The 13,624-nt window shown below is 50.9% G+C and overlaps 1 protein-coding gene across 2 annotated transcripts in view; it reads right to left on the bottom strand.

Annotated features, from left to right (window-relative positions):
• Nucleotides 1–13,624, bottom strand: part of CORO1C (coronin 1C) — a 47,654-nt gene that overhangs the window by 28,332 nt on the left and 5,698 nt on the right. Inside the window, exon 1 of one of the 2 annotated variants that reach the window (XM_050318599.1) lies at nt 12,646–12,752. The exons of the other annotated variant lie outside the window; for it this stretch is intronic. The gene's annotated coding sequence lies outside the window, so the exon portion shown is untranslated. Of the gene's footprint in view, nt 1–12,645; nt 12,753–13,624 lie in introns of those variants that run through there. 2 annotated transcript variants of the gene reach the window in all.

Here is a 13,624-nt window from a genome sequence, read left to right as displayed (position 1 = left end):
TTTGCCCATTTTCCTGTTTATAAAGGATTTATCTGTCTCAAGAATCCAACAGATGGATTTCTGTGGCTTCGGAGGGTTTTTCAGGCTGCTTATGCAAGAGGAAATGCATCCTGCTAGGGAACACTGACAGGAAAACCCCCCACTAATGGCAAAATCCTGCTCAGCCCGTGTGACTGGGATCCCTTCTGGAAAAGGAGACATTGGAAATAAAAGGCCAGTTGAAGTCACAGGCAGCCTGAGGCTACAGTTAAGGGGGGCGGGGTGGTGAGAACACAAATCCAGTGGATAGGGAGGACAGCATTTATAAAAGGCTGGTACTACAGACTGGAAAGGCTCTTCCTTAAGTAGAAAATGTCAAGTTGCAGCTGTTGGTGAATCCCCAAACTTACAGTCAGAGCCTTGCTGAAGAGCTTGGGAATAAAGGTACAGTCTCAACAAACGAGAAGCAGATTCAAAAAAAAGAATTAAAATCAAGAGGTTAATGATTGGACTTGATGATCTTAAAGGTGTTTTCCAACCTAAATAATTCAATGGTTCTGCAGGCAGTGCACCAGCACTGGGTTTGAATGCTGTTATGGGATGGATGGGGTCAGCAAGGACAGGGGATGGTCCCACTGATGGAAATACAACATGGGACAGCCCAGGCCATGGGTTCCTGCTAGGGAAGCCCAGAGGATTCTCAAGTCCCAGCTGTGCAAACCAAGGTCTTCCTGAACACCTGGGCTGAGACACTTGGGCCTCATCTGCAAAATCAATGAGTGCTCAGAGCTGGTTTTATATATTAAAAAAAAAAGAAAAATTGGAAGTATGTTCCAATCCTAAGCCAAGAACCAGGCCTTGGGTGTTCCAGCCTGCCCCCAGCATGGAGAGAACACCCTCCCTCCCAGCAGGGCTGCGCCACATCTGTGGAGCAGTTGGACATCAGGAGATAAGCAGCAGAGAAAAGCCCATGAGGAATGTAGCAATTCACTCATCAGAGCACTTTGAACATCACATGGAAGATAAGGTACAGAGCCACATATGGAACAGAGGACAGAGGCATTCAGAGGTTTTTAAGTCCTAGAGAGACCACAATCCCACTATGCTTCCTGCTCCTCACAGCAAGGACAACTCCACCCCACCACGGCTGTGTGGCTGAGGGAGCAGGGGCTGAGCCAACAGCTGTACCCCACTGCCTGGGAAAAGGGGAACAAACACCAGCAGGTTATTTCCTAATCCCTCACTTCTGGCATTTCTCAACTCCAGGTTGTGCAAGCTCCCTGCTTCCCGGTGACTCAGGCGCGTGCATGGCACGCTGGGCACCGGGACATGGATGTGGGCACACGCTGCCCAGGGATGTGGGCACACGCTGCCCTGCTCCTCCTGCACACACAGTCCAAGGAAATGCCTTCCAGCACTACCACAGTGCACAGGCCAGAGGCTCAGAGATGTGTCCTGCAGTGCGCTCGGGGCCACGACTGGAATTAGCCCACACTGGCAGGAAACTGCCACCACTGTCAGTCACCAGCAAGGCTGGAGGGGGAATTAGAACCACAGAATCATGGAATGGGTTGAATTGGAAGGAATATTAAAGATCATCTCATTCCCACCCTGTGGGACAGTCCCACAGGAAAGGGACACCTTCCGCTATCCCAAGTTGCTCCAAGCCCTGTCCAACCTGGCCTTGGACACTTCCAGGGATGGGGCAGCCACAGCTTCTCTGGGCAACCTGTGCCAGGGCCTCACCAACCTCATAGGGAAGAATTCCTTCCTAATATCCAGTCTAAACCTACCCTCTCACTTTGAACCCCCCAAAAAAAGTTATCACATGACCACAAAAACTTCATCTCACCTCACCCCAGGACTTCACACGAAACCTCCAACAGAAAAAGGGAACAGCCACAAATACCTCGATACAGTCCCTCTCCTTTTAAACACAACAGTGTTCCCTCTGTGCATCCCTTTTCCAATCACTCCATTTTCAGTCCAGTTCTGACAGAACTGTTGTTTTCAGAGTTGTTCAAACCAAAGGTGAACACTATTACAGACGGTCCCAATTCCAAAACACATCATATTTGTGCACAGATTATTCCCAGTCTTTGGTTACTTGAATCCAGGTTGAGCAAGACCCTGCCATCTGATTTCACTTCATTTTAAAGACAAAAAGCTGGAATATGAACTTAATACTGAAATTTCCAGCTGTTCCACCACTGGCAAGATTCTATTTTGGGATGGGAACCTAAACCACAAACTACTAGGGAATTTGATTATATCTCAACTGGGGAGCCCAGCACATTCAAAAATGTAATACAACCCAAACTTTAAATAAGCTGAAATTTCTGTTCTGGAAGAAGCACAAGGTGTTGGCCCTAACCTGTGAAACACTTGATATGATTCTGGTTTTAGCTGGAACCTCAAATGATTGTATGAAAACCTTTAGAATATGAAGAGCTCTGAGTCAGAAGCGCCTGTAATGCTCTGATCTCCCAGGGATCACTCAGAGGGACGTGTTATTTCCTGAGGGTTCACCTCATGCCTCCCACACTGTGGCTATTTTCCCTTCAGGATTTCCAGGTGTACAATTTGTTTTCTTGAGGAATCACCCGCTCTAGTGGAAGGTGTCCCTGCCCATGGCAGGGGGTGGAACAAGATGAGCTTTAAGGTCCCTTCCAAGCCAAACCAATCCGTGCTGATCTCTCCACTCCCACCACTTTGGAGCTGTATCTCTCCATCCACCATTACATCATTTATCATAATTTACAGTGACAAAAGGACGCCGCAGTGGAAAGTCATTACCCCGAACTGAGAGAGTTGTCTGGCTTCATTTAATCTGTGTCATCTACCATAAAGCCTGAGCAATGAATGCACACAAAAATCATTACACAAAATAATTTATCAGGAGCCACAGCAGGATGGGCAACCAGCAAAGGGAAACACCACAGCAGTTACCCAAACCCTGGATCTGAGGCAGCTGAGGAGCAGGAATGGGAATTCTCCCAGCAGCCTCCAAACAAATCCCTCTATTGAGGTTATTTCTTTTATAGCATCTTCTGTCAGCTGGCACTAAAGCTGCCCCACCTCAGAGGTGATAGGGGATGTTGGGATGATGATAATTTAGCACAGGCTGGGCAAAAAAGATTAGGAAAATGAGAAGAGAAGGAAGGAGAGCAAAGTGGAGATAAAAAAAAAAAGGATCAGAACTCAGGACAAAACCTCATAGAGACAAGTAATGTACAGAATATGGGGATTAAACATCCCAGGTGCCTCGGTGCATTTAGGGCCAGGGTGGACAAGGCTTGAAGTGTGGAAGGTGCTCCTGCCCATGGCAGGGCGTGGAATGAGATGAGCTTTAAGGTCCCTTCCCACCCAAACCATTCTGGGATTCTGGAATCTCTGCATTTCAGCTCCATTTTTGCTGCCAGTAGAGATAGTTGTTGGACACCACACAAGCTTTACTGGATAAGGGAAAGGAAGCCTCCCCCACACTCCCACCTCAGGCACCGCTGTTCCAGCAGCCGACCACGGAAGGCCGTGGTCTTTCACATGCTCCCCTCCAAAAAACCTTCCTTCTCCTCTGCTTTCTCCACTGGAATAAACACCAGAGAAGCTCCTCTGCACGCTCTATCCTCATCCTCACTGCCAAGAGACAGAGTGAATCCTCCCAGGGCTGAACAGCGCCCTGTGAACTGCAGCCATGGACATCACACCAACCCTGTGGGTGCTGCTGACACCCTGGGACTGACTGACCACCCCCAGTGTGAGCAGCACTGCCATGGGGAGGGAAAAACAGGGCTCAGCCCACCCCAGGACCCCGAGGGAAACACGAGGGAGAGAGCAGGGCCTGCTGTGCAGAGCTAGGAGCCAGCAGGGCCCTCCCAGCGCCAGGATTCCAGCTGAGGGAAGGAGGTGATAAAATGCTTCTCCCCAGCACTGACCTAGTTCTCTTATCAGGGCTACCAGGGAAGTATCAATGTGCTCAGAGCTGCCACCCTGATCCACTGAATTCTCCTCTCTTGAAGGTTATGTGCAAGTTTCCTCCAGATCCTGAGACACATCACAAGCTTCTCTTTTTCTTAAAGTCTGGCTTTGGGCAAAGGATGGTGGTTACGAACAGAGAAAGAGCTTTTCCCCACCATAGCTTCAATAATTTCTCAAAAAATCACCACCAGATTCCACATTTCCCAGCTAAATAAGCACTTTTTTCTAACAGAGTGCTCATGGCAGAAAACAAGTGTATTTTCAACCTGATTTTCTGAAATAATTGGCAAAGATAAATCTTTATGTGTGTGACAGAGGAGCCTCAGCAGTGGCCACTAGACCTGGAACTCAGCCCCTGATACAGGATGTGTCTGTTCTCTCTGATGCTGAGTTTAAGCAGAATTTAAGCAGACAGGTGCTGGGACCTAAAGCATAGAAAGAATAAGACCTGCAGGATTCCCCATTCTGCTGAAGTCAAGAAGAGGAGCAGACATGAGGGGATTTGATTAATGTGATATTTTCTAAGGTAAGAACATGTCCTGTTAAACTACAGTGGTTTTAAGACATCGCTGGAAACATTAAACTGTAAGTGAGGAGAGGCAGTGAATTGGATCATTCCTTAAAATCTGACAAAAAGACTTATAGAAATTAGAAATCCCAGAATGGTTTGGGTTAGAAAGGACCTAATAATGCTCAGTTCATTCCACCCCTGCCATGGGCAGGGACACCTTCCACTATCCCAGGTTGATCCAAGCCCTGTCCAACCTGGCCTTGGACACTGCAGGGATGGGGCAGCCACAGCTTCTCTGGGCAACCTGTGCCAGGGCCTCACCACTCTCACAGAGAAGAATTCCTCCCCAGTATCCCATCCAACCCTGCCTTCTGGCAGTGGGAAGCCATTCCCCTTTATCCTGCCACTCCATCCCTCGTCCAAAGCCCCTCTCCAGCTCTCCTGGAGCCCGCTCAGGCACTGGAAAGGGCTCTCAGGTCTCCCTGGGGCCTTCCTTCTCTTCTCCAGGCTGGACACACCAAGGTCTCCCAGCCTGTCTCCAGAGAAGAGGGGCTCCAGCCCCATCTCCAGAGGATCTGACAAGCTGGTTTCTCTCCCTCCATTACAACATGCCATGGCATCCACAGGAAGAAACTACAAACATTACAGTTCTTTTTAAGGAGATAAATAAGGAGATAAAAGGTTGCAGGTCAGCCCAGGAGCCACCACGACCTGCAGAGCCCTGAGCTCCGAACACCAAGTTAGCTGGGACACGAATTCCTCCCGACTCCGAAATGAAGCAGAAACAACAGATCAGCACAGCGGAGGCTCCCAACCAGCCCAGCCAAGAGTGAGTCAGACTGACCAGGCGAGGAGGCACATTCTCCACATGGCCCGGCCTGACCACAGCGGCTCCGCCGGGCTGCTGGACCCAGCACAGCCCCCAGGCCTGCCCGGAGCCTGCGGAGAAGCCGGCGCTGCCTTGGGAATGTGACCCAGGAGGAGCAGGATGGCCGAGTGCAGCCACACACCAGTGTTGGGGTGTCTGGAGTGTGCTCCCAGTCCCCTAACAGCAAACAGGATGGGCTGGAGAGCTGGAGAACATCCCAGGTGGGCTGGAGGTACGGCATAGACCAGCGTGGTCCATCACACTGGAATTTTAAATTGAGACACTCAACTCCAAGAAACAACAGTGAGCTTGGTTAGCACCTCCTGAGAAACGCCTTCATCCAACTGGAGTGACCTCCACTTCTCAACACCACCCACCCAACAGGTGAGGCACCCACTCAACTGCTTTTGGTGTTCTCCAAATGCACCCAACAACAGTTAATTGTCAAAGACAGGACAATATCCTCCCCACAGAACGTGGGAGTTCAGACCGGACAACGCAAACATCTCGGGTTTTAATGCAGTACAAACAAGCTGCAAAATGAATCTCAGTTCTCCCAGTTGGAACTGGCATGTGTTCCTCCACATTTCCATTTGCTGTCCTGCCAGCTCTTCTGGCCAAGCAGCCTATAATTCCAAGAGCACCATTGTCATTCTGTCCCGTTTCCGTAACGTGCAATTTGAAATCAGGGCTGGGGGAGGGAGGAAGGGACCGAAGGAGGCTGAAACTCAAATCCAGATAGTTCAATCTGCTCACTTGATTTTAAATCCCTATCTCGTGGTACCAATTACAGCCCCTCAAACATCTGTTTCAGCAAAGGCTTCCAAGTTCAAACACATTTCCTCTGTCCTACAGATGTTCCTTGTCGCTGATCTGTCGTGGGCCGAGGCTGCTGTCCCTGGCACCAACCTGCTGTCAAACCATGAATGCAACACAAAGCTCCTCTCTCACCTCTCTGGGCAGGCAAGGAAATAAAAATTATCTCAGCAAAGTGTATTTAGTCTGTTGAGGAGCTTTAATAAACATTCCTGCTATGCTATGAAGAAAGATTTCAGATCCAAGAAGGAAAAACATCTTCCTACCCCCTGTGCCAGGGATCAGGGGTATCATTGTCCCTGACACCTCCATGGCACCAGCTCCACCTCTCTGCCTCCCTGACAGGGAGAATCACACCCATCCCGACACACTCTGGGGCAAAGGCAGATTCCTTGGGGAATTCTTGGACCTGCAGCTGCTCTCAGCTGGAGAACCGGTTCCCAGCAAGGGGTGTGAAGAATTCCAGCCTGTGCCTGATGACCTTTAAGCTTTACTTACCTGCTGGCTTGGCAGTCACGTTGCTGCACGTGCAGCCCACACCTCCAGCCCCTCGGGAATCCCTGTGGCATTTACAGCAGCTCTGGAGGAGCCCGGCCAAATCAACAGGCACAATTCCACCCAGATAAGCCCCAGCTGGTTTTTCTGTGAGCGTTCCAAGCACTTCAGAATTCCCCCAGTAGAGCAGAAGATCGATGTGGCAAAGCACAGAATATAAAGAGTAAAAAGATAACCTTTACTCCTCCCCCAAAGAAACATCAGGGAGCAAAGTAGAGTAGAGAGATAACCTGACCCCTTCCCAGGGGTGCCCACCCTTAAACAGCAGCACCTTAAAGCACCACACACAACAAACTGCTCCAGAGAGCAGCAATTTTCCTGGCAGTGGCCAGGAAAGAGCTGCTGGAGGCACAGCAACGCTCAGCTAGAAGAGTTTTGTGCCTACACTTCAGGCTGTGCTAAAGCAGAATATATTGCAGAGGAACGTCTGGCAACTCTTGGTTGCCTAAGCTGGCTCAGGATTTTTTTTCTTGCCTTGCAAATTGATCTCAGCAGATCCAAAAATTAAAATCAACCCCAAAAAATATCACTGAAAACTCAAAAAGCATTTAATCCACCTCCTGGTCTGAACTAGGCAGTTTTGTCCCCCATTAAATCCAACCTGCAAGATACGGTATAATTAATGTAAGTAGTGCAGAAAGGAATTAAGTGAGAAATTAAGGGTTGAAAAGGTAAGTGTAAGAACAGCCATTTATCCCGCCACGTGTGCTGGGGCAAATACCTTAACCATGTGTAAAACAACTACACTTAGTAGTACATGCTACAAGTATTCCCCAGACCCTGAGTAACACATGTAACCTCGCATTCCCAACCTGGAAAAGAAGGATCCCAATCTGTCTGACACAGGTGTGGTGAAAAATGCCAAGTAAATGAGTCAGCTGGGGGTTCAAGATTCCAGCAGGAACCAACAAACCACCATGAGGGATTTGAAGTATTTAACGTAAAAATGAAAAAAAAAAAAAAAAAAAAAAAAAAAGGTAACTTCAGGGGCAATTCCAGCCCTGAGTGGGTGCTCAGAATGGAGCCTTTGCTGATGACAATCCTCCCTATCCTGCCATCATCTGCCCAGCACGGCCAGTTTGCCCAGCTCCCATGGGACACAGTGCTTCCTATGGACTGGATTTGTTACTGCTGCTAATCCCTGGTGCTGCTAATTACATCCATTAGCACTTTGTCCGGGATCCAGATCTGCAGCACTTGTAGGATGGCAAATCTCCATCAGATTCAGAACCATGGGATGGTTTGGGTTGGAAGGGACCTTAAAGATCACTCAGTTCCACCCCCTGCCACAGGCAGGGACACCTTCCACTAGACCAGGTTGCTCCAAGCCCTGTCCAACCCGGCCTTGGACACTTCCAGGGATGGGGCAGCCACAGCTTCTCTGGGCAACCTGTACCAGGGCCTCATCACCCTCACAGGGAAGAATTTCTTCCTAAAATGTTACCTAAATATCCCCTCTTTCAGTTTGAACCCATTTCCCCTTGTCACTGAAGACTTGCATGGAACAGGGCACTGCAAAATGTGATGTTTCAATAGAGCAGGTTTATATATTTATTTAAGATAAACAATGGATTTTCAATGGCTCCAGAACACTGTCTCTATGGAAACTATATGCAGAACCAGGGGGGAGGGAGGGAAGTTCCCTTATTTCTAAATACTCAAACCAGAGTGATTTGAAGTCCATTTTCCAGGGATTACTTATCCCAGGAACTGCAGGTGCAATGCACTGCCCAGGTTCATACAGGGATGCAAACAAGGAGTAGTGGTACATGATTCAGGCACATCATTCCCATGGAGTTTTAGGGAATCCTGTTCAGACATATTTGATAAAACTGTGGAAATGGCTGCTTTAATATTCAGCTAAGAATTCTTATCTATATGCTTGTTCCTACATAGGAACTCTCATTCAGAGATGTTATGGGCAGCCAAAATCTGGAAAACCACAGGGAAAACCACAGGGAAACCCTGGTCCTTCCTAAAGGGAACACTTGGCCTCAAGCACAGCTCAGCAACACTCCCAAGGAGAGCTGGGAGCTCAGCTCAGCACACCCAGGCTGAGCCTTAATCACTTTAAGTCAGATCCCACCACTGGTTTATTTCCACTGCTTTTTCAAATTCAATTATTAAAAAGGAAAACAAGACAAATCTAATTATGCTGGACCGAGAGGCCCAGCTCAGTGTCACTCACTGGAACCTCCCTACCAGGAGACAGACCTCCAACATCATTACCCACCCAGAGCAAAAAGCACATTATACATCATTTATTGTTATCACCCACAAAATGTGGACTCAGACAAAGCCAGGGACGTCGAAGGAGAAAAATGATAATGCTGAAGAAATTCTCCTTTCTCCAATGCAGGTGATTCTACCTCAAATTCATCAGCAAAGAAAAGCACAGAGGAGAAACTGTATGACAGCCCACCTTGTATTTTATCACCTCCAAATCAAGGAGATCCCTTCCATCCACCAAGAGCACATCAGAAGGTTGGCAGCTTTCAAAACCCATGGGTTTGCCCCTTTGGAGGCAGTAGCAGATACAATTTTCATCATTTCTCTGTCAAGTTCCTGACCCACAGAGCAGGATTTTAAAGCTTTTAGGATGTTCCATCACAAAGTCCTCTTCCATTTCAGGAGCACTTTGGGACTTGTTAGGTTTGTTTGCTCCAAGGGATCACCCCTGTTTTATTGACATCAGGAATTACATGGGAGAGGGGTAAAATTATCCACTTGCCCAACAGTCACCTGCTTCATAGGTACTTCATCCACATCCAGCCATTAATTCTGACTGGATTTATAGTCCCTACACAAACCCAGGCAGGCACATACACAGCTAGGGGATGGTGATACAACTAATGGCTGGTGTATTCCATTAGGATCCTCTCCAGCCTGCTCCTCCAAGGACCGGCCCTGAAAAGCAGTTCAGTGTCACACTGGCATTTTACAGGTCTATGTGTGGGTTTAGATGATAAAACCCCCACAAAAAGTCATGTGCCGAACAATTATAACCTCAAAAAGAAACAAATAATCCATTTTTTGTAGAGTTACTCACAGGAGGAAAATCAGAACAAAGCAATCCTATTAGCAGATAAAAAGAAAGGGCCCAGTGAACAATTCCCAACCACACTGGTGTATCCAACACATCCAGAAAAATGGACTTTCGCTGCTGCTTTCCTGAGTCACTCAGCTAAGCTAAGCCTTTTTCTGCTCAGTTTTGGCTTGGCTTTCACCCCACCAGCACCTGCAACTGTGCATAACGTGACAAAACCCCAGCAGTTCACATCCTGTCAGCCTAAAGCCACCAACAGTCTGACTTTTCACAGGCGGCTCTGGGACCAGGGTGACTAAACTGAAGCTCTAAGCAGTTTCTAATCAGAGTAATTTCAGAGTTCACCACCAGAATACACACCAGCCCAAAAATATTAAGCAGGGGAGACCACAGGGAAAGAGCTAGAAGAGAACACAGCCATTTAATTCTTGTTCCTATGCCCTGTAAAGGCTTAAACTGGGGCACTTCAAATCCTCAGTGAGTTTCTGTTCCAACACATCCTCGGAGAAGGGCTGAGATTATCACAAAAGCCTCAGTAAAGCAAAATCAAAACAAACAAAGCAAGACTTTAAAAGTCAAGTGAAAATGTGCCTGTGAGCTTGCCCGAGAGGACATTCCTGGCCCTGGGAGTGGTGCTCTGATGACCTCACCGAGCTGCAAACCCAGGCCAGGAAGTGTTTTGCTCATGTCTTCAAAATAGGAAGCTGGCACCCGAGTGATATTCCTCAGAATTGATCACCAAATTAAACCCAGCATCATAAATCCCCTCCCCATCACGGCACAACGTCGTGCTTTAATGAGCCGTGTGACGAAGCCGTCGGTGAAGTCCAATATTGGCCGTGGATGTGATGGATGGAGCAGCCACCGAGGGCAGAGCCCAGTGCCCTGTGCTGCATCACCCAGGGAAAAGCTGATATTTCCCCCTTCTGCGCATTCCTCCTCATTGCCATTAAACTGAATCCCTGCCTTTCGCTTGGAGTGAGTCCCAGAAGTGACAGATGCAATAAGCATGAAGATTTCACTTGAAAAAATCCGATGGTGTTTGAAAAGACAGCTCGGGAGAAGACACAGCAATGCCAACAGAGAACACAAATGCTGATTAAAGCAATCTGGATAAAAGGCTACAAGTGACCATTGAAAATTTACTGTTATGAAGTGCTGGATTAAAACAAACACCAAGCGAATGCTCCCTGAGTGGGTCAGGTCTTACCGGGGCTACTGAAAATACAAAACCCCCCATATATAGCCAAAATAAACACACAGTGCCACAACAATATTTGATCTACCTTTGTGTACACAGTCTTTAGCAAACATCACTATTAGCTGCAATGAAACGTCTCGGGGAGTGCAGAGCCATCTGTTTTCTCCCCCCTGAGCAGAAAAGATGATTCAAGGCTTGTTATTCAAATGAAAATGGAATATCCCCTGTCCTGCCTCCCGCACAAAACACCCGCTGCTTTCTCCACATCCCCACACGCTTCTCCCAGGACACACTGTGCCATTCACACCATTTTCCCACACTCCAGAGCTTCCCTCACGCAACTGCTCCTGGAGGAACACGGAGGGAGAGGGTGGTGCCGGGTAATTTGGGTACAGCCTGGCCGAAAATTAAACCAGAATGGGGAAATTCAGCAGCAAACTGACAAATCAGCCCCAGCCTGGTGTGTTCAGAGTGTCCCTCTCCTATTTTGCCACCATCCTTGCTCTTGCTCCCACACACATCTCCAGGAACAGGCTGAACAGATGTGCTCAGACCAACTCCAGCTATAAAAAAATCCCCAACCCTAATGTATGTATCACTTATCCTCAACCGTAAAACTGCATCAATCAGTTTTGTTTCCAGGCAGCTTTCACTGCCTTTTTTTTAAATATATATTTTTTTTTTAGACCTGTCTGCTGTGCAGTCAGTCAGTCACAGCATCATATTGTCTGGCTGGGGGTCCTACAGCTGCACCTCTGCATGGTGGTGTCAGACACCTTCCCGTGTGTCCAGCACCTTCCCGGGTGCCTTGAGTGGAGAGACTGGGAATTTCACAAAGCACAGGTGAGGACTAACCTTTAAATCCCATCTTTGGCATATCACTGTTAAACAATGTGGCTTCCTGCACAGGAAAACAAAGCCCCCCATGGTGGGGGGTGGGATGAGATGCTCGTTAAGGTCCTTTCCAACCCAAACCATTCCGGGATTCTCTGATGATCCCATGACATGTCACACAGGCCAGGGGACTCCACGCATCTCCTGAACAGCCTCGAAAGAGCCACTAATAACGGCGTGACCAGGACCTGCTCCACGAGAGCCTACGGAAAACACCCCCAAACTAACCCCGCATCGGGGCGCTCATCTTTTGTCCTCCGCCTCGGTGCTCGGCGGGCACGGGCGCTCCGGGGGCGGCACACGCCGGTGGCACCGAGCGGCTGCTGCATCGCCGGGAGGAAGAGAGGCAAGGAGGGGGGGGAAAAAACCAAACAAGGGCAAACGTGCGGAACAAAAGCCCCCCAGCGCCGTCCCCGCCGCGGCATCAGGTGCGCGGCGGGAGCGCCCGGCGCCGCCGCCCCGCCCTGGGCTTGCCCTGCCCGGCGGCCCCGGCCGGATGCGGATGCGGCGGCGACCCCGCGCCGCTGCCTAATAAGGAGGGAGCGGGGAGCGGCCGGGGCAGGGGCGGTGCGGGGAGGGCGCTCCCGCCGCGGGCCCCGCGCTGACAGCGGCCGCCGCCTCACGGAGCGCCCGCCGGCCCCGCGCGGGAAGGGCCCGCCCGGCCGGACCCCCGCCCTGCCCGCCGCCCTCCCGCGGGCACCGCGCCGCCCTCCCGCCAACCCCCCCGCTCGCCGCAGCGCCGCTCCTCCCCGGAGCCGCCCGCCCGCCCGCTCGCCCGAGCCGCCCCCGAGCCGCACCGCGATGCCGAGCCGCCTCCTGCGTCCGCTCCTCAGCCCGGCGGAGCCGCCGCCTCCGCCTCCTCCTCCGCCCGCCGCCGCCGCCCGACTGAGCGCCGCGGGGCGGGGCGGGGCAGCGCGGCCGAGGGGACACGCCCCCGCCGAGGCCACGCCCCCTGCGGGACACGGCCCCTCCGCGCAGGCACCGCCCGCTCCCGCCTCTCGGCGGGGGGGAAGGGGGGCGGGGCAGCGGGGTGAGTGGCGGCCCGACCGACCAATGGCGAGGCGGCGATCGCCGCCACGCGCGGTCGCGCGCTCTTAGGCCCCGCCCCGCCGCCCCTCAGCGGGGAGGGAGGGAGGACATGGGGGATCTTCGTGAGGGGCCGGCGTGTTTCTGCTGAGGGACCAGGCGTGTCCCCCTCTCAGGGACTGGCCGTGTCCCCCCTAAGGTATCGGTCATGTCCTCTCTCACAACCGGTCATGCCTGCCCTGAGGGACCGGGCATGTCCTCCCTGAGGGACCAGTCCTGTCATCCCTGAGGGATCAGCCGTGTGATCCCTGACGGTCCAGTCATGTCCCCTCCGAGGGACTGGCCATGTGTCCCTGAGCGATCAGAGCCTGATGTCCTCAGAGTCAACACCGAGGGGAACCTGCAGGCCCACAGGAAAACAACCTCCTCCCCTCATTTTGTCACACCGACTCACTGTGGCTGCTGTGAGAAAAGGACGGCGACAAAAGCCCCAGGCTAAAGACTGCGAAGCAAAACCCTCGCTAAAAATCACACTTCAACAAGACAACCAGAGCAGCAGCTCGAAAATAAAGGTTCTCCCCATCGCACTCAGAGTAAGGACCATTTGGGGTTGCTGCGCTGTGTGTGTGGTGTAAGGTTTGTACCTGGGCTGCTCTGACAGGTCACGGCAGGGTGAGCACTTGGCAGCACACACCTGGGTGCTCACAGGTAACACCACACTCGGAATCGTTCGGTGCCTCGGGGAGCCTG

This window comes from Myiozetetes cayanensis, unplaced genomic scaffold (genome assembly GCF_022539395.1).
Source record: "Myiozetetes cayanensis isolate MyiCay16 unplaced genomic scaffold, myiCay2020 scf21, whole genome shotgun sequence".
Lineage (NCBI taxonomy): Eukaryota > Metazoa > Chordata > Aves > Passeriformes > Tyrannidae > Myiozetetes > Myiozetetes cayanensis.
The sequence above is the reverse complement of the archived record's forward strand: the minus strand, read 5'-3'. Positions and strand labels throughout refer to the sequence as shown.